General features: G+C 38.7%; 1 long non-coding RNA gene across 1 annotated transcript in view; it reads left to right on the top strand.

The window, feature by feature from the left end:
- Positions 1 to 23137, top strand: part of LOC126634585 (uncharacterized) — a 65554-nt gene that overhangs the window by 3068 nt on the left and 39349 nt on the right. The window lies entirely within an intron of this gene.

The following is a 23137-nucleotide window of genomic DNA, read 5'->3' as shown; positions in this document are numbered from 1 at the left end:
ACAATATGAAGGCGTTGGTCAAAGAGACAATGCACGGCAGCAACAAGTTAATGAGGTAAGTGCTATTTCCAAACTTCAAAATCAAATGGCTAATCTTACTACTCTTCTTTCACAGGTGGTTGAAAAACCAAAAGAACAAAGTGTAGCTGCTTGTGGCGTGTGCTCAATGAATGGACATCTCACAGATAAGTGCCCTCAATTGATTGAGAACGGAGGGTGGGAATCTGCCAATGCCGTGGGTTTTGGGAGTCAAAACCAACCACGTAAAGATCCATTCTCGAATACATACAATCCAGGTTGGAGAGATCATGCAAATTTCAAATGGAGGAAGCTCTAACAAACCCAACAACAAAGTGCATTCAGACAGCAACCTCCAGGATTCTATCAAATGACGTATGCACCCGCACAACTCCAAACACAACCTGCCCAAAATAACTCAGGTTCATCTTTTGATAATGTTCAAGTTATTCAGTTACTAACTACATTGGCGAAGGGTCAGGAAAATCAAGCCAAAGATATGCACAATTACGCCAAGGAAGTGCAAAATCAAGCTCGAGAGGTGACTGAATTGAAAAGACAAATGGGACAAATGGCTGAGTTTATGGGGCAATTTAGTAGAGAACCAGGTAAGTTACCTAGTTCGACGGATGTGAATCCAAAGGGAGGCTTCGAATCTGCCAAAGCCATCACCTTGCAAAGTGGAAAAGAAGCTGGATCTGATCCCAGCCCATCTAAATCCAATTAAGAGAAGGACGAAAAGAGGCAATCTGAGGAGAAGGAACAAGGCCTGCCCTCGGCAAGGATTGAGCAATCTTTGCCGCAACCACCTACACACCCTAATTCGACCACCAAAGGTAAGTTGGGTTCAAATTCCATGACTTCTAATTCCATTCCAACCAATGCACCCTTTCCTCGCAGGTTTATGCAATCAAAGAAGGATGAGAGTGACAAAGACATCCTTGACACATTCAGAAAGGTGCAAGTCAACATTCCACTTATAGATGCAATTAAACAAGTCCCCAAGTATGCTAAGTTCCTGAAAGAGCTGTGCACTACAAGGAAGAGGGTTTCGAACAAAGAGGTGGTAAGGGTAAGTGAGAATGTCTCAGCTGTGTTGCAACGAAAATTACCTCCTAAGTGCAAAGATCCAGGCAGTTTTACAATTCCTTGTGTTATAGGAAATACTCGCTTTGAATCTGCCATGTTAGATCTAGGTACATCAAGAAATGTCATGCCTTATTCAATATATGCATCTATGAACTTGGGAGAATTAAAAAATGATGGAGTGATCATTCAACTGGCCGATAGATCTAATGCGTATCCAAAAGGTGTTTTGGAAGATGTTTTAGAATAGGTGAATCACCTAGTTTTTCCGGCGGGCTTCTACGTGCTTGAAATGGAAGACTTGAACCATTCCCCTCAATTACCAATATTACTTGGCCAACCATTCATGAAGACTGCCCCTACAAAGATAGATGTATTCAAGGGAACATTGACCATGGAATTTGATGGGGAAGTTATTGATTTCAATATTTCTGATGTTATGAGATATCCTCATGATGCTCACTTTTGTTTCTCTATTGATGTGATTAACTCTTGGGCGCAGGAATTCCTTGATGATTTGAGTGAGGATGCACTTGAAAAGACTCTCATGCAAAGCATTGGACTCAAAAACGAAGGGTTAGCACTTAGGCATGCACACGGCAACAACAAGGAACATCTTACCGTGCTTATTCAAGAAGAATTGGTGGAGATGGTTGCTACCCTAGAGTCAAATCCAAGGCATATTGGTAAGTCTGCAAACCTAATTTCAATTCCCAATTCGACTAACAAGTTGCTTCCTTCTGTAATCCAGCCCCATTCCCTAGAGCTTAAACCATTGCCGAGCTATTTGAAATATGTGTTTTTGGGAGAACAAGAGGCGTTGCCCCTCATCATCTCTTCTTCACTCACTGCACAAGAGGAGGACAAGTTGGTGAGGGTGCTTCGGGAATACAAAACTGCCATTGGTTAGACATTGGCCGATATCAAGGGAATTAGCCCTACCACTTGCATGCATCAATACTCTTGGAAGAAGGAGCCAAACCATCTAGAGAAGCACAACGTCGGCTCAATCCACCCATGATGGACGTTGTGAAAAAAGAAATCATCAAGCTACTAGATTGTGGAGTGATTTACCCAATTTCTAATAGCCATTGGGTCTCGCCAGTCCAAGTTGTTCCTAAGAAGTCTGGAGTCACTGTGGTAAAAAATGAAGATAATGAGCTTGTGCCCACTTGAATCCAAACTGGATGGCGAGTTTGTATTGACTATCAGAAGGTCAACGCAACGACAAGAAAATATCACTTCCCGTTGCCCTTTATTGATCAAATGCTGGAAAGGTTAGCCGGTCATTCATTTTATTGTTTTCTTAATGGCTATTCGGGTTATAATCAGATTATGATAGCTCCCGATGACCAAGAAAAGACGACCTTCACATGTCCCTTTGGTACCTTTGCTTATCGACGCATGCCATTTGGGCTATGCAACGCACCAGCCACATTCCAAAGGTGTATGGTAAGTATTTTCTCAGAATTTGTGGAAAAGATCATTGAAGTGTTTATGGATGACTTTAGTGTTTTTGGTGACTCATTTGATGCATGCTTGAATAATCTTACTCTGATCTTACAACGATGCATCGAAACTAATCTTGTCTTGAATTGGGAAAAGTGCCATTTTATGGTAAAACAAGGTATAGTTTTGGGGCATATCATATCAGAAAAAGGGATTGAGGTTGATAAATCTAAAATAGATCTTGTACGTCACTTACCCTCTCCCACTTCGGTGAGGGAGGTTCATTCTTTTCTTGGCCATGCAGGATTTTATAGGAGATTCATCAAGGATTTCTCAAAAATCGCCCAACCCCTTTGCCATTTACTCCAAAAGGAAGTAGCCTTCGAGTTCAACAAGGAGTGTTAGACCGCTTTCAGAACCCTCAAGGACAAGTTGACTTCGGCCCCCATCATCATGCCGCCAGATTGGAGCCTTCCATTTGAGCTAATGTGTGATGTATCCGATTATGCCATTGGTGTTGTTTTAGGCCAAAGGAGGAACAAACAGCCCCACGTCATCCATTACGCTTCCCGGACACTAAATGATGCTCAATTGAATTATTCTACCACTGAGAAAGAACTTCTTGCAGTTGTATTTGCTTTATATAAATTTTGTTCATACTTACTTGGCACTAAAGTGATTGTATATTCTGACCATGCAGCATTGAAGTACCTCCTCACCAAGAAAGAGGCCAAACCAAGGCTGATTCGTTGGATGCTCCTACTTCAAGAGTTCAACATTGAAATAAGAGACAAAAAGGGGAGTGAAAACGTGGTGGCTGACCACCTAAGCCATTTGGTGCACGAGGAGGACCCCTTACCCATTCTAGAGACCTTCCCTGACGAGCAATTGTTGTCCCTAGAGGTAAGTGAGCCCTGGTATGCTGATTTGGTCAATTATTTGGTCACAAAACAAGTTCCTAGCACTCTAGATAAATACAAGCGTGATAAACTCAGAAATGATGCACCATTTTATGTGTGGGATGATCCATATTTGTGGAAGTATTGTCCTGACCAGATTATTTGTAGATGTGTGCACAATTTCGAGTTTAATTCAATTCTTGCATTTTGCCATAGTTATGCATGTGAGGGTCATTTTGGCACCCAAAGGACAACCTTTAAGGTTTTAGAGAGTGGTTTCTATTGGCCTACATTGTTTAAGGATGCTAGAACATTTTGTATAACTTGTGATAGATGCTAAAGAACAGGTACAATCAGTGCCAAAGACCAAATGCCGCCAACCCCCATCTTTAATGTGGAGATCTTTGATGTATGTGGTATGGATTTCATAGGACCCTTTTCGCCCTCATATGGTTTTACTTTTATTTTGCTAGCCGTTGATTATGTGTTGAAATGGGTGGAAGCCAAAGCCACCCATACTAACGATTCTAGAGTGGTGGCAGATTTTATCAAGGCTAACATCTTTTCCAAATTTGGCATGCCGAGGGTGTTCATAAGCGATGGAGGCTCCCACTTTTGCAATCGCACCATTGAGGCGCTGTTTAAAAAGTACAATGTGAAACATCGGGTTTCCACGCCATACCACCCTCAAACAAGTGGCCAAGCCGAAGTCTCGAATAAAGAAATCAAGCAAATTTTGGAGAAGACTGTTGGGCCAAACCGGAATGATTGGAGCTTGCATTTAGATGGGCATATTGCATTGCCTACAAAACACCTCTAGGTATGTCTCCATTTCGACTAATCTACGGCAAGTCGTGTCACCTACCTGTGGAACTGGAGCACAAAGCGCATTGGGTTGTGAAAACATTCAATTTGGACTTAGATGCTGCTGAAATGAATAGGAAGCTACAACTGAATGAACTTGAGGAGATACGGAACGAAGCCTATGAGAATGCACGAATTTACAAGGAGAAAACAAAGGCGTTTCATGACAAAATGAGTCGGGGAAAAACATTCTCAATTGGACAGAAAGTGCTACTATTCAATTCCCGTCTACGATTGTTCCGTGGTAAGTTACGGTCTAAGTGGATTGGGCCATTTGTTGTCACTAATGTTTTTCCCCATGGTGCAGTCCAAGTTAACAGCTTAAGGAACGGCGACAAACTCAAAGTGAACTGGCATCGCCTGAAGCTATACTATGAGAGTGATGTAGGGCAGATTATGGAAGAAATCCCACTCAGTGCCGTGGGCCCTATCAAAGCTTAGAAGGAAGTTTCATCTGGCTGCAAGATGTTAAAGCAAGCACTTTTTGGGAGGCAACCCATGTTTTGCATTCCTAAAAACCTTCCATTTTCTGCAATTTTATTTTGCCATGATTGTCATTTTTATTTGTTGCTTGTTTAATTGTTTTTGTTGTGGGTTTATTTTTGAAACATTGACAGATATGCAAGGTATTTTACATTAAAATTCATTGAAAATGAACAGGAGGCAGAAAAATACAAGAGGGAGCCTTCACAAAGGCTACTTAGGAGAAGTCTTAGTAGTCGGCAGAGCATTCGCAGTTGGCGGAGCCACAGAAGGAGGAGGTATCAGAGGTTGATCATTTGGAGCTTCACAACGCGGCATAGCCCCAGAAGACAAAGGCAAATGTTGTTGGAACAAACCCACAAACCTCTGATGATCAAGTAAAATCTGACCAACAGATTCCTACATCTGGTCAATCTTCCTCTCTATGTTTGTAGCATAGTTATGTGCAAGCTTGTGCAACTGTTTATTCTCATGCTTGAGCCCTCTAATCTTCTATTTGAAATTCATCACTTCAGCCGCCAATGATTCAACTTGACGGGTTCAGGCAAATAGACGTTGGGATATATTAGACACAGAACCCGCACACTGCACACTGAGAGCCAAAGAATCCTTAATAGCCAACTCATCAGACCATTTGGAAAGTAGTCTGTTATCTTTGGGAGTGACAAGGTTCTGGGCCACCACCGCAGCGGTCATATCATTCTTCATCACTGAATCCCTAATGGTAAGAGGACTAGTAAAGGATATGAAGGATGGGCGCCATATGTTGTCTGGAGAAGACATGGATGCCTCTTCACCAAGGTTCAAGTCAAAATGACGATCGGAGGGGCCAGACATTTTCAAAGGTGTTGAAGAAAAAAGAGGTCGGACAAATCGAGATCTTAGAAGTGCAATAAAGGGAGTTTCTATGGGCAGAAATTCAAGTGTGCTTAGAAACGAACTGCTTATCCTCTATAAAAATCAGCACTTGACGGGATTTCAGAGATTGAAGAGGTGAGCTCAGAAATCGAAGAGGCCAATTCAAAAATCGAAGAGGCGTTAGCTTTCTCAAAAGCTGGGCTTGCTCAGAAACCACGGGCCATCCCCTTTTCCAGATTTGTCCGCATTTGTCACATGGAACCTCTGCACTCGACGGAGTTTAGAAATCGAAGAGACAAGCTCAGAAATCGGAGAGGCATTTTCTATTCCAAACGTGTCAGCATCTGTCACATGCACACTCAGCTTGCGGAAATCATGGGCAATTTGTCGAAGCGCCGATTTCAGATATCGAAGAGGCATTTGCTTTTCCAGACGCGTCAACATCTGTCACATGCACACTTAGCCTTGCGAAAATTACGGGCAATCTGTCGAAGATTTCTGGTGACGTAGGAAGCACGTGAAGATTACTATTCAATCATCCAACGGTTGCCGACAAGAGTGAAAGAATAGTATCGGTTATTAATTCATATAAATGTCGACCTTCACCCCCTATTGCAAGGCAGACATACATAACCCTTCTTCATCTCCAAGAATGCTTTCCCAACAAAGCCTCTCGAGTCACTCAATGTTCCTTATTCCCTGGGATACCTCTGCAAACAACCCATCAAAAGCAAAAGCATTTCATATCATGAAGGTTGAAAGCAAGAGTATCTCATATCATGCTTTCTCCCGGTCCTTCTCCTTGTCGTTGTTTTTCACCTTGCGGACAAGGAGAAAGAGAGCAATCAGCCAGCACTTGGTATCAATCTTCCGATCTGGAACCAACTGCCTGGAACCCCTTCCTGATTGCTTACTTAGCCTTGCTCTCGAGTACTCATTTTCAACATCTTATGCTTCCTCAAGCTACCACATCTGCCCGAGGAACAGATAAGGGAAGTGAAAATGATACCTCGAAGCATGTGGAGACAATGTGCTAATTCATCCTCAACTAGGGACAAGGAGAAAGAAAGCAAATGGTCGGCACTTGGAAAGATTGAAGAAAGAAACATACCATCACCTCTACCTCGTGCCTGCCTACCGTCCAGAAGAAACAAGCAGAGAAGAATGCAGATTGCACAACCAAGGAACTCTAATATTCCTCGCTCATAATTCCAAACCAGTTCGAGATCAAAGCTATGGAAAGTCAACAAGATCATATATCTCCAAAACCAGATTTGCGTTCTTAAACTCTACTCTGTCTGGTTTTTACTTCGCTATACTTGTCATGTTTATTCGTTGTTTGCTTGTTTGCTTGTTTTTGTGTGAGTTTATGCTTGAAACATTGAGGACAATGTTTGATTTAAGTGTGGGGGGGGGGGGTAATCAAGTTGTTTTGCATAAAATTCGTAGGAGTTTATCACCCATTACTTCTAGTGTTGTTCCTTGCTGTTTGTAAGTATTTTTAAGCTGTTTTGGAGTGTTTTAGTGTGTTTTGACATAAAAATCCGAAAATCTCATAAAAATTTGAAAAATTGTTTTGAAAAACCCAAAAAGAGTTGTTTTTGTGTGTTTATTTGTGTCTTAGGGTACCTTCCAACACAATGATGAGGATTTGGTTTTTAATTACATGACTGTTAAGGAGAGTTATAAACATGGATGAAAATTTGATTTACTCTTTGGTGTATGCTTGGTTGTGGTTATAATTTATGAATTCACATGCAATCATAAAGGAAAAATCAGTTTTTGTAACATGCTTGAAGGAAGGAACTCAAATGAATGCTACAACCTTGTGAGACTTGAGCCTAAACGTTTATTTGGAGAGTTAATAATCTGTGCATCATTTTTTTCTAAAGTCGTTTCATGATCTCATTATTCTTTGCTTGGTTGCTACTTAGAAGGCATTTCATCATTTAGTTCCAAATGCTAGAACTCATGCCTATTTCATTCAAAGTATGCTATTGATTTGCATAACACATATTCAAGATGAAAGTTGTGTCGTGACCACCAAAGCCAAATTGCCGTGCCCCTATTTCATTATGTGTTTAAGTTTAACCCCGTTGAGCCTTGTTAAGCCTATGTTCTTTGTTAATCCACACTATCCTTACCTAGCCTAGTTTTAGGACCATCCATACCCTTGTTCTTGAAGCATAGTAAAGCATGACTTAAAATGAACTCCTTTTTTTATCAATGTATTGCAAAAAGCAAGTGTGGGGGAAGTGATTCTTGTGTGTGTGAGTATGCCAAAGTCCTTAATAAGGCACAGGTAGAAAAGAAAAAGAAAAAAAAAAGAGTGAAAAGAAAAAAGTTTGTTAAAAAAGGGTCCAAAACATTGAATTCGGCCCTAAGTGTTGCACGAATCTTCCCTTTGTATTTAAAAGTTGATTCTGCATTCTAAAGTGAATTCCAAGTGTCTATTTCATTGCTTTGCTTGCTATCGCTTTAAGAACGTTTGTTATTCCTATCCTTTCTTTATTAGCCATTACCCCCAAGCCCTATTATAACCCTTTAGTTCAATCTTGAGTGTTGTGTGTTTCAATTTGTGGAGTTCGAAATTGGTATGCATATGGTGTCACTGGTTCTCGCATCTAAGTAGTAGCATTCCATTCATGAGATCATATCTAAACATGCTTAAGAACTCCATAAAATTGCTTTCTTTGTTATAACATATGTGAGTCCTAGTCTTTCATGTTTACATTAATCTTCTCACATATACTAGTGTAGGGTGTGTAGTTAGAAAATGTGTGTGAAAATAGAGAGTATCTTGTAAGAAATTGAGCAAATTCTCTAAGGCATGTTACTACATTCAAAACATCATTTTAATTGGTTAATTGTGAACTAGTAAGTGGTGACTGTGATTAAGTATGTGCTCAAGTGTAAAGATGACCAAAATCTGTGGGAATGATGATTTTTAACATGTCATGTTTCATTAAAAATCCCTGAGGCAAATGTTGGAAGGTCTAGGTTGTGTTTTGTTTGTCTAGTTTGTTTTGTTTTGCTCAAGGACTAGCAAAAGCTAAGTGTGGGGGAATTTGACAGGAGCATATTTATGCGACTGAGTTAGCTTGTTCTCATGCATTTATGTTGTTATTTCTTAGTTAATTATGTATTTTAAGCTATTTTTGTGTGTTTGTAGGTCCATAGGCCTTATGAAGCAATAAGATGCATTTTGGTGCATTTCGGAGCAGTTTTGGGCTTGGAATGAATAGCACATGCATGGAGCAAGATGGATGGACGAAATTGAAGACTAAAGAGGCTAGGAATGTGTTAAAGAGAAAGAAGAATTAATGTAAAAAGGACAAAGTGCTCAGCCATAAAGGGGTGTCACTCCACCATTCACCTTTCCATCATTGTCGTGCACCACCATTGCACTCCCTTTGGATTCCTATGCCGTGCATCATCATCCATGTTCCCTCCATTGACTCATTTGTTGCATCATTCCACCTCCCTTTCCTTTCTCTACCATGTGCACAATCATTCATGTTCCCTAGCTGCAACACTACTCCATTTTACCCCCATGCTTTGCATCATCACTTCACTTTCACCTTTGAATCATTTCAAACACCACTCATTGCACTCAATTGCTACACCATTCTTTGTTCCCTCCATCATTTCGGATTTCATGTATCATTACATTGAATCATTGCACTCAATTGCTACACCATTCCTTGTTCCCTCCATCATTTCAGATTCATGCATCATTACATTGAATCATTGCACTCAATTGCTACACCATTCCTTGTTCCCTCCATCATTTCAGATTTCATGCATCATTACATTGAATCATTGCACTAAATTGCTACACCATTCCTTGTTCCATCCATCATTGCACTCAATTGTTACACCACTCCATGTTCCCTTCCATTGCCATGCACTTCCTCTATAAAAGAAAGTGTGTGTAACATAAATTTAGTTCATACTTGGTTAGATTTCACTCCCAATTCAACACAACCTTCATCCAAACACATCCATTCATCTTCACATCAATTCCTCCATACAAACAAAACTTCAAACACTCACTAACACCTTGTGCCGTAGCAAAGGAAGGGAAGGAAAGTGCTTGAACCTTCAAGTTCTCCTTAGGTTATTGAATTGGATGGGAAAGCACATACAACAATTCAAGCATTCTTCAAAAGTCCTTTTCGTGAACAGCACAATAAAGATACAATCAAAGATCATTAAGCATTATGAAAACTATAAGTATTGACGAGGCATTCGTTACTATGATGAGCATGAAACTCCTGCCAAAAATTCATTTAGCGCGATCGTTTATAAGCGACCTCCACTACTTGTGAATATAAGTTTGTAACTATTAGGTGAAACTCCCTTATACTCTAGCATCATATTCATGCATGCAAATTAAGTGTGCACTCTTAATAAACATACACGAATAAGTTATCAATCAAGCAGTTAAACAAATTGAATTCACAACTTATGAAATCACAACTGAAGGTAATCAATTCATATTGCAAGTATGTTCATGGCTTTGAATTCCCCCCTAGCTAAGGGGGGTTTAATTCCTCATACTCACAAAGCAAAGATAAACAAATTTAGACATTGAAAACAAAAGAATGAAAACACCTAAAAACGCTCCAACAATTCAACTTGAATAGCAAGCACGTCCAAGGGTCCTCCTTCTTCCCTTTGTTGCGGCACAATGTGTGGTTTGATGGATGCATATGGATATATGGAAGGGAATGGCTGAATGTGTTTAGGTTGGATGGAGGTCACGGCAAGGAAAGGGAAATGAAGGTGCATGGAATTGTGTTTTTCTTGTGGGAATGTGTAGAATGGTTAAGAAGAAAAGACTCTGCCTTGCGGCAGAATGTGTCTTCCTGTCCTTCTCCCTAAACTGTCCCCCAAATGTGTCTTTGGATGGATATATTTATAGGCTAGGGAGAGGATGTAGTGGGTGGTGGTAATGAGTGGATGTAGTGGTAGGTGAATGTGTTGGGTGGTTGTAATGAGTGGATGTGTTGGGTGAAATGAGTGTGCTAAAATGGTTATTTATAGGGAGAGGATGATGCACAAACTTCAAATTTCGTCCATTCCTTTTGCTCCAAGCATATGCTCTCCATTCCATGCCCAAAAATGCTCCAAAATGCTCCAAAATGCACTTCTTTGCCACATTAACCCTTTGGACCTACAAACACACGAAAATAGCTTAAAATACTAAAATAACTACAAACTAACAACATAAATGCCAAGAAACAAGTCACATAAATATGCTCCTATCAAATTCCCCCACACTTACTTTTGCTAGTCCTCGAGCAAAACAAAACAAACAAAACACAACCTAGACCTTCCAACAATTGCCTCAGGGATTTTTAATGAAACATGACGTGTTAAAAATCACCATTCCCACAGATTTTGGTCATCCTTACACTTGAGCACATACTTAATCACAATCACCACTTACCAGTTCACAATTAACCAATTAAAACGATGTTTTGAATGTAGTAACATGCCTTAGAGAATTTGCTCAATTCCTTACAAGATACTCTCTATTTTCACACACATTTTCTGACTACACACCCTACACTAGTATATGTGAGAAGATTGATGTAAACACGAAAGATTAGGACTCACATATGTTATAACAAAGAAAGCAATTTTCTGGAGTTATTAAGCATGTTTAGATATGATCTCAAGAATGGAATGCTACTACTTAGATGTGAGAACTAGTGACACCATATGCTCATACCAATTTCGAACTCCACAAATTGAAACACACAACACTCAAGATTGAAGTCAAGGGTTGTAACAGGGCTTGGGGGTAATGGCTAACAAAGAAAGGATAGGGATAACAAACGTTCTTAAAGCGATAGCAAGCAAAGCAATGAAATAGACACTTGGAAATCACTTTAGAATGCAGAATCAACTTTTAATTACAAAGGGAAGATTTGTGCAATACTTAGGGCCAAATTCAATGTTTTGAACCCTTTCTTTAACAAACAACACTTTAGAGCTCTTTTTCATACTTTTTTTTTTCTTTTCTACCCATGCCTTATTAAGGACTTTGGCACACACACACACACAAGAATCACTTCCCCCACACTTGCTTTCTGCAATACATTGATCAAAAAAGAGTTCATTTTAAGTCATGCTTTACTATGCTTCAAGAACAAGGGTATGGATGGTCCTAACACTAGGCTAGGTAAGGATAGTGTGCGTTAACAAAGAACATAGGCTACACAAGGCTCAACGGGGTTAAACTTAAACAAATAATGAAATAGGGACACGGCAATTTGGCTTTGGTGGTCACTACACAACTTCATCTTGAATATGTGTTATGCAAATCAATAGCATGCTTTGAATGAAATAGGCATGAGTTCTAGCATTTGGAACTAAATGATGAAATGCCTTCTAAGTAGCAACCAAGCAAAGAATAATGAGATCATGCAACAACCTTAGAAAACAATGATGCACAGATTATTAACTTTCCAAATAAATGTTTAGCTCAAGTCTCACAAGGTTGTAGCATTCATTTGAGTTCCTTCTTTCAAGCATGTTACAAAAACTGATTTTTCTTTTATGATTGCATGTGAATTCATAAATTATAACCACAACCAAGCATACACCAAAGAGTAAATCAAATTTTCATCCACGTTTATAACTCTCTTTAACAGTCATGTAATTAAAAACCTAATCCTCATCATTGTGTTGGAAGGTACCCTAAGACACAAATAAACACACAAAAACAACTCTTTTTAGGTTTTTCAAAAAAAAATTTCAAAATTTTATGAGATTTTCGGATTTTTATGTCAAAACACACTAAAACACTGCAAAACAGCATAAAAACACTTAAAAACAACAAGGAACAACACTAGAAGTAATGGGTGATAAACTCCCACGAATTTCATGCAAAACAACTTGGTTACCCCCCCCCCCCCCACACTTCAATCGAACATTGTCCTCAATGTTTCAAGCATAAACTCACACAAACACAAGCAAACAATTAAACAAACAACGAATAAACATGACAAGTATGGCAAAGTAAAAACCAGACGGAGTAGAGTTTAAGAACGCAAATCTGGTTTTGGAGATAGATGATCTTGTTGTCTTTCCACAGCTTTGATCTCGAACTGGTTCAGAATTCTGAGTGAGAGTTCCTTGGTTTCAAATCAGACTCTTTCTGCTGGGTTGATTTGATTGTGCAGTCTGCATTCTTTTCTGCTTGTTTCTTCTGCATGGCAGGCAGGCACAAGGTAGAGGTGATGGTCTATTTCTTTCTTCAATATTTCCAAGTGCCCACCTCTTGCTTTCTTTCTCCTTGTCCCTAGCTGAGGATGAATTAGCACATTGTCTCCACATGCTTCGAGGTATCATTTTCACTTCCCTTATCTGTTCCCTAGGCAGATGTGGTAGACAAAGATGAAGCATATGATGTTTAAGATGAGTACTTGAGAGCAGGGCTAGGTAAGCAATCAGGAAGGGGTTCCAGGCAGTCGCTTCCAGATCGGAAGATTGATACCAAGTGCTGGCTGATTGCTCTCTTTCTCCTTGTCCCGCAGATGAAAACAATGACAAGGAGAAGGACATGGAGAAAGCATGATATGAGATACTCTTGCTTTCAACCTTTATGATATGAAATACTTTTGCTTTGGATGAGTTGTTTGCAGAGGTACCCCAAGGAATAAGGAACGTTGAGTGACTCGAGAGGCTTTGTTGGGAAGGCATTCTCAGATATGATGGAAGGTTATGTATGTCTTCCTTGCTATGGAGGGTGAAGGTTATGTATGTCTTCCTTTCTATGATGGAAGGAACATTATGTGACTCGAGAGGCTTCGTTGGATGATTGAACAGTAAACTTCACGTGCTTTCTACTTCACCAGAAATCTTCAACAGATTGCCCGTAATTTTCGCAAGGCTGAGTGTGTATGTGACAGATGCTGACACGTCTGGATAAAGCTGATGCCTCTTCGATATCTAGAATCGGCGCTTCGACAAACTGCCTGTGATTTCCGCAAAGCTGAGTGTGTATGTGACAGGCGCTAACACGTCTGGAAAAGCAGATGCCTCTCCGATTTCTGAGCTTGCCTCTTCGAGTTCTGAGCTCCGTCGAGTGCAGAGGTTGCATATGACAAGTGTAGACAAATATGGAAAAGAAGATTGGCCCGTGGTTTCTGAGCAAGCCCAGCTTTTGAGAAAGCTAGGGCCTCTTCGATTTTTGAATTGGCCTCTTCGATTTCTGAGCTCGCCTCTTCAATCTCTGAAATCTCGTCGAGTGCTGATTTTTATAGAGGTATGCAGTATGTTTCAAAGCACACTTGAATTTCTGCTTGTAGAAACTCCCTTCTTGCACTTCTACGATCTTGACTTGTCCGACCTCTTCTTTCTTCAACACCTTTGAAAATATCTGGCCCTTCCGACCGTTGTTTTGACTTGAACCTTGGTGAAGAGGCATCCATGCCTTCTCCAGACAACATATGGCGCCCATCCTTCATATCCCCTACTGGTCCTCTTACTGTTGGGGATTCGGTAATGAAGAATGATATGACCGCTGCGGTGGTGGCCTGGAACCTTATCACTCCCAAAGATAACAGACTACTTTCCAAACGATCTGATGAGTTGGCTGTTAAGGATTCTCTGGCTCTCAGTGTGCAGTGTGCAGGTTCTGTGTCCAATATGGCCCAACGCCTATTTGCTCGAACCTATCAAGTTGAATCATTGGCGGCTGAAGTGATGAGTCTCAAACAGGAGATTAGAGGGCTCAAGCATGAGAACAAATAGTTGCACAGGCTTGCACATAACTATGTTACAAACATGAAGAGGAAGATTGACCAGATGCAGGAATCTGATGGTCATATTTTACTTGATCATTAGAGGTTTGTGGGTTTGTTCCAACAGCATTTGCCTTCGTCTTCTAGGGCTGTACCGCATAATGAAGCTCCAAATGATCAACCTCTGATGCCTCCTCCTTCTGGGGCTCCACTGACTACTGAGGCTCTGCCGACTAATGAGACTTTTCCTAAGCAGCCTTTGTGAAGGCTTCCTCTTGTATTTTCTACTTAATGTTCCTTTTTTCTTTCATGAAAATGAACGTAAAAATACTTTGCATATCTATCAATGTTTCAAAAATAAACCCACACCCAAAAATAATTAAACAACAAAAATAAAAATGACAATCATGGCAAAATAAAAATGCAGAAATGGGAAGGTTTTTAGAAATGCAAAATTGATTGTGGAGCGATTCAAAAATCTTCCTTATTTGAATACATGGGTTGCCTCCCAAGAAGCGCTTGCTTTAACGTCTTCCAGCCGGACGACACCTCCATTTAAGCTTCAACAAGGCCCACGACATGGAGGGGTACATTCTCCACAACATGCTCCTCAAAGGCTTCATAATAGGGCTTCAAACGATGCCCATTCACTTTGAATTCTTGTTGCGTCTTCAAACTTTGTATTTGGATTGCACCATGAGGAAAAACATTAGTAATAACAAAAGGACCAATCCATTTGGAACGCAACTTACCCGAAAATAAACGAAGACTGGAATTGAAGAGTAACACTTTATGCCCTATAGAGAACGTCTTGCTACGAATCATCTTGTCATGGAATGCCTTCGTCTTCTCCTTGTAAATACGAGCATTCTTATAAGCTTCATTACTAATTTCCTCAAGCTCATTTAATTGAAGCTTTCTATGAAGACCGGCGGCATCAATGTCCATATTGAAAGTTTTGACGGCCCAATGTGCACAATGCTCTAACTCAACGGGAAGATGACATGGTTTCCCATAGATAAGCCGAAATGGTGACATCCCAATTGGTGTTTTGTAAGCAGTACGATACGCCCACAATGCATCATCTAAGCGAGCTCATTGTTTTTTTGCCCTTTCAGGATTTTACTGCAATTTATTTATGCTCTGACATCACTAGTGTGATAAGCGTTCAACCCCACTTATGTGCACTAGTTTAGGTTTAATTAGCTCGCACTTTCCACATCACCATCACTCCATGGCTTCGTCAGCTTCCAGTTGTCGGCCACCACAGCTCAATTCGGGTGTCCAGGTAGAGGTTCAGGGTTGGGGTGTATCACATTCATCGAGCATGTAATTTTTTGGTATTTTTTTTCTTTCTTTATATTACTTGCTTGGCGAAAAGTCGTCAGGCAAACTTTCCTTAGTTTTTTATTATTTCCGTAAAATACAACGTTAACCTACGAAAAGTTGTTATCGGGCACGCTATCTTCGACGAGCCAAGTTGGTCAATATCCAGCACACTATTTTCGATGAGCCAAGTTGGTCAATGTGCTTTGCTTGATGAAATTTTCGTCGGGCAAACACTATTCATCCAATGGATTCTAAAATTCGTCGGGCCAAACTTGAAGCGAAGATATTTGCACGACTAATTTTGCGTGACGAAGTTCCGTCGGGCTGCATTATAGGACACTAAATCTTATTTTTCCCAACAAAATGTTTTCCTCGGAAAATTGTTTTTCTTTTTTTATAGTGATTGAAATTATCTATTATAATTTTGTTCAAATGAGAGATTATTTGAATGTGGAAGAACATAGTAGTAGACGGGACTCAATTTGATGCCCGTTAGTTTCGAAGCGTTGATGATTGTGCTCTAGCTTTTTTTTAGTGTTAGTGTTATCAATATTGAAAACGTTAAGCCCTACCTTCCACAACAAAATGACTTTATCATCTTCTCTTCAATCATTTCCAAACAATTTTGAATTAGTTTCTATGAATCTCGGAGTTAGGAATTATTTGGTGGGTGGGCTAAACTAAAATTATTACTAGAAATCAAATGCTCTGTTTTTTTTTTTTTTTGTTGCCTATATAAAATTATATAATGGTAAACTCGAAAGTAAGAATTTGAAACAAAAAATTTATATTCTGCACAAATTAAGTTTCAACTAGATTTAACAAAAGTTGCAACCCGGCAATAGAAAGAAAACATGTATCATCAATCTTGTTCATAACAACTTAACAAGTAAAAAGAAAAAAAGTAATGCTAGGGAGACTAAATTTGTAGACTTATTTTGCAAACTAAATGATGTGTCAACAATAAGAAATAAGCATGTTTATCAACGTTCAAGTAATAATCCAATCATCTCTGTAGATCACTAGCTCTCTGGCAAAAAGTGTGGCTACTGTTCTACAGTCCTAGCTTTCAAAAAGGCAAAAGGTCTATAGGCAAGGAAATTATAATTGAGAGCCATGTGTCAATTGTCAAAAACAAAAGGGCATGGTTTGTTTTCTGAGCCTCTAGCCCTTAAAACTTTCAAATGAATATTCTTTATTTCTTAGTTTTTGTGTGGTATGAAAGTTTTAATTTAATATTATTTAAATTTCATTATTGGGTAAAACAAAAAAAATGTAAGATTCATACTATTAGATGTAAGTATTGGCTAATTTTATTTTATTTTCCATAAAAACAACTATAAGATTCATACTTTTCATTTTGCTAGGTGGGCTATGATAATTAAAAATCATAAATAACCCAAATAATTAATATTTTTAAGCTTAAATAACCAAAACTCTCTCTATACTATAGCCCATCAAAAACCTGTACTCAGCTTTGTCGGATTCTTCCAACAAATCAAACCCATGCCGCAATTTAGATGATCAGTTGAAAAGGTTAACGTCTAGAAAAAAGATGTAAGTGCATTGTTGTCTACTACTTTTGTACGTTGAAAAAGTAATAAACGACTTCAAACTATATATGTATGATGAATATTCTTGATTTCTTAGCACTAGTAGGAAAAACTACTTCCACGACAAAGCAAAATCAGTCGTGCAAGGACTCCTTGCGCAATGAAGAAAATATCTATGTCACACAAGGTTAGTCTACTTTGCGTGACGCAGAACTTTATCGCACAAAAACGTTTGCACGACGAAAAAAAGATGTTCATCATGCAAAGCCAGTAAGAAAACCACGAGTGTTTTTTTTTTTTTTGAACGAAAATAAATGCGCGACCAAGATCTTCTCGCGGAACCTTAGCGTGACAAAGGCTTCATCACGCAAAGCTTGTTCAGTTTCTAGGGCAGAGCATTCAACGCATAGGAAACCGAGGAACACTTGTGTGACAAGGGTTTCGTCGCGCAAGTTACAATTAGTTTTCAATTAGAGCATTCAGTGCATGTGAATCAATAGGAATCTACATTGTATTTAGTGTGGGTCTTTGCGGAACAAAGCCTTTGTCATGCAAAGGCCCTCACCTTTCTATAAATATGTGTTTCTGCTCTCCTTATTTTTCCCAATTTTGTTGTCCATATTCTTCACAATTCTGTTCGTGCTGGGATGGAGGATAAAAACAAGGATCAGAATGTGCCAGCCAACTCGAATGATTTGAGGAACCATGTGGAGTTCACGCATGCGATTGTTGTAACCATGGGGAATAATTGTCCTACTACTGAGTGGCGTTCTTGGACAGATGTGCCCGAGAATGTGAAGAAGACGGTGATGGATGAATTATTAGTAAGTATACTGTTGATGGATCAATAATTAATTTTGTGAAATTTTTTTATTATATGTTGGAATTAATTATTTGCATATATGTGTAACAGTGTAAGTATACTCTTGATGACGATACGAACAAAGAGTTGATGAAGTTGATGGAGGCAGCGTTGGAGGGAGGTTATAATTAACTTTAAATTTATGTTTTTTGGACAATAATTAACTTTAAGGTTTTTTTATAAGTTTTTGGACTTAATTAAACTTTAATTCCCGTTTGGTTTTTTAAATAATTGAATGGAATATAATATTAATTTTGCTTAAGGTTTTAATTATTTTTAGAATAAATATTATAACTGAAAATTTGTTTGTAATTATGAAGTTTACATAAACACAGATATCTATGTTTACATAAACTTCATAATTACAATCTATCACATTCGTCGCTAGAATGTTTGCACGACAAATCTTGTCGATGTGCAAAGCCTTGAGTGACAAAAGGATGTCGCTATGCAAAACCTTGCACGACAAAGCTTTCATCGCTCAAAAGGCATTCAATTTTAGGTCAGCGTATTTGGTGCATCTAAATCAGAGAAATCAATACTGTGTTTAGTACAGATGTTTGCGCGACAAAGTGTTCATAACGCAAAGTCCCTAACCTTCCTGTAAATGTGCGCTTCTGCTCTCCTTATTCTTCACAATTTGTTTCAAAAACGCTTACCTAGTCTGCAAAATATAATCAGTTCGTTCTTTGATTGTTGGTACAATGGCCGACAGTGGTGCGCATTCATCAAAGACAATGGATGGCAAAGGTTCCAAAAAAGGTGTGCGTTGTAAATTTTTCATTTTTTTTAAATTTTTTATTTAGATTATGTATTATGAAAATATATTTTGTGGATAGAAAAGAAGAAATTTGCTACGGTACGGGTCCGACAAAGTTATGGTCGTAGACGTTACCGAATCACTGCTGACGAAGTAATAGGGGTTGTGAAATCAGAACAGCATGCCAGCTTTTGGTCTAACATTGGAGCATTGGTGCGTACCAAATGTGATGTGGATTGGGAGTCTTGGAGAGCCATCCCCGAGGAGCTAAAGATGCACATGATTGATGAGTTAGCTATATGTGTTAATTTTATTAGTTAAATAATAATGTTTGTTAAATATAATATAATAGTGATCTTTTAATTTATTAATTTTTGCATGACAACATGTTCAAGTTGCGTTTCCGGGAGTGGAAGTTTGATAATCAATGCACAGCAAAACTACAACAAGAACCACAAGTACCGGCGGATGACTAGAATAGGGTTTTTTATTTCAATTCTAAAAAGTAATTAGATCTGAATTTTAAGTTTTTTTAGTATGAAGAGTTTTATTAAATATGTACTTAATGTTTAATATTAATAAAATTAATCCATTTTAATAAATATGTATATTAATTAATTATGCACAAATGGTATAACGATTTCAGTTCATGATTTAGTAAGTATTTATGTGTTTTGAAAAAAAATTGAAGAGTGAATGAAAAAAAAATTGAAAAAAGAAAGTTAAAAAAACAAACAACTCAATAAAATAAAATAAGGGAGTTTTAACGAAAAGCCTACGGTACTGTTCACCTTAACGAAAAACCACATTTTTACACTAAAAAGTCAAACATGGTACTATTCACTTTACCCTTTCTTTTGTCCTTATCATTAAAACTCAAAGTTTTCAAGCCCTTTTTATTAGTTTTCCTATAAAATAATGCACGATGAACTATGGTTCGTCGCACAATGTGTTTAAAAAACGTGGGAAATCGTAGTTGCCTGGCGCCAAAAAGTTGAAGCCCAATGTTTTGCACAACAATGCTTTCGTTGCACAAGGTCTTTCACTTTACTCAACTTAACCAGAATGCAGGAAGGCAGAAGCTGCAAAACAATTGCAGCAGCTGCCTTCCCCTGGTGGAATTTCCAACAATTGGAGGTATAATTTTTCTTAACTAACTTATTTAATTTCCATTAATTTAAATTGTGTTGTATGTAGTTTATAGGTGTTGTGAGTTTATGTATTTGTATGCAATCATTTTTATATGGATGTACAAAAAATGGTTTGTAATTTTCATACGAGCTTAGTTTCTCGTTTGAGAATTAGTTGGATTTCGCAAATGGATGTGAAAGCATGACTGCAGTCCAATTAATTCTTGATTTTTCCCAAAATCTTGGACAGTTTGAGAATGCACATTTGCATGTTGTATTTTACAGTTCACGCATTAGAGTTTGAACGTGGGCAATGTGGTAGCATTTATTTGCGTTCTTCGGGTGCATCGTAGTTTTTTGTATCTACGTTGTGCACTTGAAGAGCTGCAGGGAGATGCTGCCGAAATTTTCCCATGATCGAACTCTAATGTGTTGGAACTGTAAATTACAACACGTAACTGTGCATTCTCAAATGAGATAGGACCCATACCAGAGGCATAAGGTGGCATGTCATAATTGAAGTTGTTGTAACCCTTGTAAATATTTTTTGTTTGCAAGTGAAACGGACAAACAGTGGATACATAATCCTAACAAATGTGCTGATGATTATTTGGATGGAATAAATGAGTTCCTCGATTTTGCAATTGCAAACAACCACGGTTCAACTCAAATTCGGTGTCCTTGTAGAAAGTGTAACAACTTAATGATTGAATATTTTGAAATTGTTCGATACCATTTAGTCAAAAATGGGATGATGGAAACCTATACTATGTGGAATCATTTGCTTCTACAAAGAGAATAAAGCGTTGGATAAATGCCCTATATGTAATGAGTCACAGTTTAAAATGACCTCTCAGAATATAAGAACGAAGATTCCACAAAAAGTTAAGTGTTATTTCCTATTAAAGCAGTTGCAGCGATTGTATATGTTGACGCACACTGCAAGCGATATGAGGTGCCATAAGGACAGACGAGTGGATGACGATGCTATGAGACATCCTGCAGATGGAGAGGCCTGGAAAGAGTTTGATCAGTTGTACCCTGATTTTACATGTGAGCCCCAAAACGTTAGATTGGGAATTGTGACAGACAGGTTTAATCCATTCGGGGTTCTAAGCCAAAACAACATCACTTGGCCAATCTTCGCAATTCCATTTAATTTGCCACCTAGGAAGTGTATGAAAAAATAATATATGATAATGACGTTGTTGAAAACCGAAGATTTGGGCACGTTTATTGATGTGTTTTTACAACCATTGGTTGATGAACTAAAAGAATTATAGGAAAATGATGTTCCCACATACGATAATTCTACCAGGAAGATGTTCACTTTTAGAGCAGCCATGATGTGGACTATAAATTATTTTCCTGCGTACGCTATGATGTCTGGGTAGAGCACTAAGGGCTATTACACATACCCAGTTTGTAAAGAGAACACAATATCTAGTTCGCACGCTGACCTAAAGTGGGACCACGAGTGGTGTCAGAAAAAGACAGCCTTCTTCAACGGCACAGAGCATCGGCCAAGACCCAGAGAATGGTCCAACGATGAAATTTTGGCTCAAGTGAATCGATTGGATTTTGCTCCTTTGGGCAAATCTGTAAATAGGACAAGAACAAACACACATCTAAACTGGACACACAAGATGAGGTTGTTCGAACTCTCGTACTGTCCAAATTAAAATTGAGACACATCGATGTAATGCATGTTGAGAAAAATGTGTTTGATACACTGATCGGAACTATACTAGACATCGAGGGAAAAACAAAGGACACAATAAAAGCTAGGATCGATCTGGAAAAAATGGGCATTAGGCCAGGTTTATGGATGACGAGGGACAGAGACATATCCAGAAAGAAGCTCACATCATTTTTGGTGAAACCAGATAAGAGGAAAGAGTTTTTGCAGTTTCTATCTTTTGTAAAGTTTCCAGATGGGTATGCTTCAAACATCAGCCGTTGCGCAAACGTGGATGGAGGCAAATTTTCTGGCCTCAACATTTATGATTGTCATGTCATACTTCAACGCCTTTTCCCAGTGAGAATTCAAAACCTCTTGCCCGAAGACGTGGTGAAGTCGATTATGTTGTTGGCAAGATATTTTTCTCAATTAACTGCAATATCTTTGCGCAAGTCTGATATTAAATAGTTGTGCGACGATATTATTGAAGTGCTATGCAAGTTTGACCAAATATTTTCTCCAACTTTCCTCACAAGCATGATCCATGTGATGATTCACTTGCCAGATAAGGCACTTCTAGTCGGACCCGTCAACTATCGATGGATGTATCCAATAGAAAGGTATATACTCGCCATAAATAATTTAGTTCGTGATGTATGTACGATTTGACTAATTTTATACGATATTTTGTTTATTGATGCAGACTACTAGGTGAATCAAAAAAGAGTGTACGAAACAAGGCAAAGCCCGAATGATCAATCATGGAGGCATGGGTCGTATTTGAGTCGCTTACATTTTGTGCAATGTACCTACAAGACATTGAGACTACGTTCAACCGACAGCAACGCAATAATGACGGTGGTGTGAGAAGTGAAAAACTTTCTGTTTTTGCCCAAATTGCATAACCCTTTGGTGAACGAATCAGAGGTGAGTCGTTTGACAAAATGAAACTAGAGGTAGCACATTGGTTTGTACTTAACAATTGTAACGAGACAATTACCTATCTAGATGAGCATGAAGAGTTGATGAAGCGGGAACATCCTTCACATTCATATGCCAAAAAGCATCATGAATTGTTTCCTCAATGGTTTCGTGAAAATGTAAGTTGTTCGTGTTTTGGGTTATTTGCATAATTGTAAATGTTAAACTAGCACGACAACTTTTTCTCATTTATTTAGGTGAATTCACGAATAACTTACATTTACAATTATGCAAATATGCAACTTGGTTGTTAGGCCCCTAAGCGCAGAATTGTACTCCGATTGTCATGTAAATGGCATCAATTTTTTGGTAGCTAAGCGTGATGACAAGCTTTGTACACAAAATAGTGGGGTACATGTCTCGAGTACAGGCGACATTGCAGACATTGGTTTCTATGGAAAACTGGCAAGTGTTGTACAATTGCT

This window comes from Malus sylvestris, chromosome 1 (assembly GCF_916048215.2).
Source record: "Malus sylvestris chromosome 1, drMalSylv7.2, whole genome shotgun sequence".
NCBI classification, from domain to species: Eukaryota; Viridiplantae; Streptophyta; class Magnoliopsida; order Rosales; family Rosaceae; genus Malus; species Malus sylvestris.
The sequence above is the reverse complement of the archived record's forward strand: the minus strand, read 5'-3'. Positions and strand labels throughout refer to the sequence as shown.